This window comes from Apodemus sylvaticus, chromosome 2 (genome assembly GCF_947179515.1).
Source record: "Apodemus sylvaticus chromosome 2, mApoSyl1.1, whole genome shotgun sequence".
Classification (NCBI taxonomy): Eukaryota; Metazoa; Chordata; class Mammalia; order Rodentia; family Muridae; genus Apodemus; species Apodemus sylvaticus.
This window is the reverse complement of record NC_067473.1, coordinates 96387742-96393741: the sequence shown is the minus strand read 5'-3', so window position 1 is coordinate 96393741 and position 6000 is coordinate 96387742. Positions and strand designations below refer to the sequence as shown.

General features: G+C 38.2%; 1 pseudogene; it reads left to right on the top strand.

Moving 5' to 3' along the window:
- The first annotated feature begins 4251 nt into the window (after window positions 1–4251).
- Window positions 4252–5177, top strand: LOC127678717 (geranylgeranyl pyrophosphate synthase-like; annotated as a pseudogene).
- Window positions 5178–6000: the final 823 nt, after the last annotated feature.

Sequence of the window (6000 nt, the reverse complement as noted above, 5' to 3'; positions counted from 1 at the left end):
TAATAATAAAGAGACATATGCTCTGGTTAAATTCATTCCTTTGATGTTATATAACTTGCAGGATTCTGTGAGATCTCAGTATATACGGATCACATTTCCCTGATTAATTAAGTTAAATTGTCACTTCAAAATTTTAAATTTTAATACATTTTTCATCTTCATGTTCTGATTTCTTACAACCCTACCAGACAATCATTTTTTTTTCATTTCTCTACTAGCCATTCCAACTAATTTAGAAGCATAGAATTATTTGAAATGAGACAATTTTTTATTCGATATATTTTTATTTACATTTCAAATGATTTCCCCTTTCCTAGCCCCCCCACTCCCAGAAAGTCCCGTAAGCCCTCTTCTCTCCCCCTGTCCTCCCACCCACCACTTCCCACTTCCCCGTTCTGGTTTTGCTGAGTACTGCTTCACTGAGTCTTTCCTGAACAAGGGGCCACTCTTCCTTTCTTCTTGTACCTCATTTCATGTTTAGATTATGTTTTGGGTATTCCAGGTTTCTAGGTTAATATCCACTTATTAGTGAGTGCATACCATGATTCACCTTTTGAGTCTGGGTTACCTCACTTAGTATGATGTTCTCTAGCTCCATCCATTTGCCTAAGAATTTCATGAACTCAATGTTTCTAATGGCTGAATAGTACTCCATTGTGTAAATATACCACATTTTTTGCATCCACTCTTCTGTTGAGGGATACCTGGGTTCTTTCCAGTGCTGGAGAAGGTGTGGAGAAAGAGGAACACTCCTCCACTGCTGGTGGGGTTTCAAATTGGTACAACGACTCTGGAAATCAGTCTGGTGGTTCCTCCGAAAACTGGGCACCTCAATTCCAGAAGATCCTGCTATACCACTCCTGGGCATATACCCAGAGGATTCCCCACCATGTAATAAGGATACATACTCTACTATGTTCATAGCAGCCCTATTTATAATCGCCAGAGACAATTTTTTTTTAAACAACTTAGGGCTACAATGTACCATTCCTTAGTTATGAACACAAACTCTTTCCTAACAGAGACTATAAGAACAGGTAATGTAACACAACATAAGTGAAGTAATTGTTTATATCTCCCAGTGACCAAAATACAAGAGAAAAAAATTAAAACATTTCTTGCTACCTTGACATAGACTCCTTTTTTATACTTACACTAAAAAGCAATTCAGGCTGCAAATTCTCTTACTGACATAATCAGAGTAATACTGCATAAAATATTTCCAATATTGAAAGTCATTAAGGTAAAAAGAAATGAATCTCACTGTTCAGAACAGGATATGAACTCATTTCCATCCAGTTGCTAGCAGTTTGTTGGTTGCAGCTTTTGGTATGGGATATATTTCCACAACTCATTCAGGAGATGTTTTCAGGGTGCTTAGTAAATTCATGTATGTGCATATCCCAAAATGGAGTTCCAGGTTGCTAGGCTAAGCCATACATTTGCATATTTCAAAGTTATTTCATGTATGAAACAGACATCCTGAAGAGACTGAAAGAGGGAAGATATATAACAACAAAAGAAAGAGTTGCTAGCATAGACAGCAGTTGTCTGGTACCTGATGTATACTGTTCTTTTTCATGGAGCAGAAGAAAAAGAATAGCTGTTGTCTCTGCAGGAGATTACCAGAAGCAAGGTTCCTTATAACCCTCATCAACTCTCCTGTTTCTTGAATGGTTTTTGGATGTTTGCTTTGAATCATTAAAGTACTTTGAAACAAAACTTGTTCAGAGTAGTTCTGCTCAGTGCAGTGACATTGTTGCCATCTAAAACTTTATTGTAACTTTCTTGTGTTTATTTATTGTCATTTAATAAGATTCCAACTTTAAATTACTGCAATTAATTCATATTGACAGACATTTTATCTTGGTATAATTGATACTTCAAACATTTTACTTGTCTATGTTTTGTTATTGAACCTTTTATTGAAGATATTAGGGGTATGTGAACAACTGTGTGTCATTTTCAACACTTTTCCCTAAAAGAGAAGGAAGATGGTGTTGGTGCTCAGTTTTGTCCTCAAAGGTGTTGTTCATGATGAGTAAACACACCTGTTCAAATGCTTGCAAATTAAAGCATCTCAACCTTAACTTACTATTATCATGAAATTTTTGTTCATTTATATTCCCTGGATAGAAAACAATATGTACTATCAAAATTGTCAAAATAACCCGCAGAATGACCAAATACTTCCATTGGAATTTGGTGCATCAAGAAGTAAAAATTACTGTGCCATATGCATCCTTCAGAAAAAAAAAACTCACCTACTATAGAGGAATGGTAGCCAACTTCTCTAAGATCATGAAGAACATAGGGAGAGAAGGGCAGATAGAACATGTAGATCACTTTAGACCACTATTGTTCTCTGGGTATTTTGTTTCTAAAATCATCCTCTTAAATAACAATTTCACATTAATAACTCCTCTGGAAGTATTTTTTACTGAATATTTTCTTTATTTACATTTCAAATGTTTTCCCCTTTCCAAGTCTCGCCTTCAGAAAACTTCTATCCCATCCCCTAGGGCCTTTCTTCCTACTGATGTACAAAGAGGCCATTCTCTCCCAGATATGTGGCCTGAGTCAGGTGTCCCTCCATGAGTACTTTTTGGTTTTTTGGTCTGTTGGTATCCAGCTTCCACACAGGACCAGAGTTCTCAGATGGAAGCAGAAATATCTGGAAGGTACATAATAAATATACACAGACTACTTTTTTGGTACAAGCTGACAGGCAATTTTTCAAGCCTTAAAGTTTTTCTCTTTTCTCTCTCGCTCTCTGCTCTCTCTCTCTCTCTCTCTCTCTCTCTCTCTCTCTCTCTCTCTCTCTCTCTCTCTCCCTCCCTCCCTCTCCCTTTCTCTTTCTCTTTTTCTTTCTCTCTGTCATTTGCTCTCAGCTTGAGGCTGAACACACTCTGCATTCTCATGCACACTCTGCTTTTCTCCTGTGTGCTTTTCTTTACTTGAACTCTCATGCTCATACACAATTTTGTGCATTCCCCTTTCACTCTCACACACATTCTTCACACACGTCTTACCCACAGAGCACATGCACTCTCCTTTCTCTCTGTCTCTCTCTCCCTCTCTGACACACACACACACACACACACACACACACACACACACACTCCATTTCTCACACACACATTCTCTCTTCACTCACTCTTCACATGCTCACCCTTCACATTCTCTTCTCATGGTCTCTCTCTCTCTTTCTCTCTCTCTCTCTCTCTCTCTCTCTCTCTCTCTCTCTCTCTCTCTCTCTCTCTCTCTCTCTCTCTCTCTCCATCTGCTTTCCATATTTACCTCACATTCTTCTCACTCACTATCTACATGCTTTCTTGCCTTCTTTTGCCCCAGTGAATGGCTGATAAGTACCTAAAGAAATGTTCACCTTAGTCATCAGGGAAATGCAGATCAAAGCAACCCCAAGATTCCACCTCATACATGTCAGAATGGCTAAGATAAAAAATCAGTTAACAGAAGATGCTAGTGAGGATACGGAGAAAAAGGAACATTCCTTCATTGTTATTGGTGAGATTGCAAGCTGGTACAACCACTCTGGAAATCAGTTTGGCAAAAAGAAGCAAATTTTATTATGTTACCCCCAGCACCAGTCAATTATACTAAAGGCCACAGTAGCTTTCCAATTAGTGCTTTCACACATGTCTCTGTACAAATACGAGGCAGTTTTTATCACCATTGTTCTGTAATAGAGCTTGAGTTCAGGGAGGGCAATTCCCCTAGAAGTTATTATATTTTTGAAAATAGTTTTCATTATCCTGGGCTTTTTTTGTTATTACATATGAATTTGTAAATTGCTCTTTCTAACTCTAAGAATAATTGAATTTTGGTTTTTATGGACATTGCATTGAATCTGTAGACTGCTTTTGATAAGATGGTCATTTTTACTATATTAAACAACCCAGATGTCCTTCAACAGAAGAATGGATACAGAAAATGTGATACATTTAAACAGTGAAGTACTACTTAGGTTCTAAAAACAAAGACTTCATGAAATTCTTAGGTAAATGGATGGAATTAGAAAATATCATGCAGGATAGGGATATTGTATTTTCTGCATTGAGTATTGTGGTGTTGCTGGCCGCTGAGGAGGGTGGAGATTTCTGTGTGAAATAGTGGGAGGGCTCCAAGGAAACATCAGGAAGTGCTGCAGTCTGAACAATAAACTGAGAAGTTGATGTGGGTACTGCTAGTCTCATACCAGCGGCTTCAAGTCTGAGATCATCATGGAACCGTCAACTTTGAAATTTATAAAACATGGAGAAAACTAAAGAGAAAGCTGAAATAATTCTTCTAGAGCCTTATAAGTACTTACTTCAATTACCAGGTAAACAGGTGAGAATCAAACTTTCACAGGCATTTAATCACTGGCTGAAAGTTCCAGAAGACAACTTATTATTATCATTGAAGTGACTAAAATGTTGCGTAATGCCGGTTTACTCATTGATGATATTGAAGACAGTTCAAAACTCGGATGTGGTTTTCCAGTGGCTCACAGCATCTATGGTATCCCATCTGACATTAATTCTGCTAATTATGTCTACTTCCTTAGCCTTGAAAAAGTCTTAACACTTGATCACCCAGATGCAGTGAAGGTTTTCACACGCCAGCTTTTGGAACTTCATCAAGGACAAGGCCTTGATATTTTCTGGAGGGACATGTACACCTGTCTGACTGAAGAAGAATATAAAGCCATGGTGTCGCAGAAGACAGGTGGTTAGTTTGGTTTCACAGTAGAACTCATGCAGTTGTTCTCTGATTACAAAGAAGATCTAAAGCCACTGATCGACACATGTGGGCTCATTTTCCAGATTAGAGATGATTACGTCAATGTACACTCCAAAAAACACAGCAAAAACAAAAGCTTCTGTGAAGACTTGACAGAAGGAAAGTTCTCATTCCCCACTATTCATGCCATTTGGTCAAGGCCAGAAAGCATCCAGGTACAGAACATCCTGTGCCAGAGAACAGAACATATAGATATTAAAAAGTACTGTGTGCAGTACCTGGGGGCTGTAGGTTCTTTTGAATATAATCGATACACTCTTCGAGAGCTTGAAGTTAAAGCCTACAAACACATTGAGGCCTGTGGTTGGAACCCTCCATTTGTGGCTTTAGTCAAGCATTTAAGTAAGATGTTCACAGAAGAAAATGAATAATGTTAGCCATTCTTGATAGGACTCAATAGCTTCTTTGAGTTGAAAACGAGGAGTGGCTTCTTCTCATTTATCTTTACAAGTTCTAATCTCCAATAATCGAGTAAATTAGGGTGATGTGTGTAAAAGTGTTATCAAAATCCCTTTGCATAAAAGTACAAAATTGAGGGCTGGAGAGATGACTCAGTGATTAAAAAGCTGCTTTTCCTGAGAACCCAGGTTCAATTTCCAGGGCCCAAAGTGAAGTTCACCAACATCTATAACTCCATCTCCAGATAATCTCCTAGACTTTTAAGGCTCCAGGTACACACATAATATATAGGAATACAAACATACAAAATATTCATACACATATTTTTTTTAATTTTTTAAGAACAAAATTCAAAGTATCAGGAGTCACGTAACACGGGTCATAAATGTCAGACACTTAAGTGTGACAAGCTCTTCCTAGTACCCCACACGTTCTGGACTTGTCAATAAAAAAGACTTATCTTGCAGGGCAGCGGTGGAGCACGCCTGTAATCCCAGCACTCTGGGAGGCAGAGTCCAGTGGATTTCTGAGTTCGAGGCCAGCCTGGTCTACAGAGTGAGTTCCAGGACAGCCAGGGCTATACAGAGAAACCCTGTCTCGAAAAAAACAAATCAAAACAAACAAACAAACAAACAAACAAACCAAACAAATGGAAAAAAAAGACTTATCTTCCAAGAAACTATCTGCTTTCTAACTATATGACATGGAGGGTTGCCAGTTCATCGATGACAATTCAAAACAGGGATTTCTTAGAAAAGTCTCTTGTTAGCTGGCTAAGAAGACCAAAGAACTGAC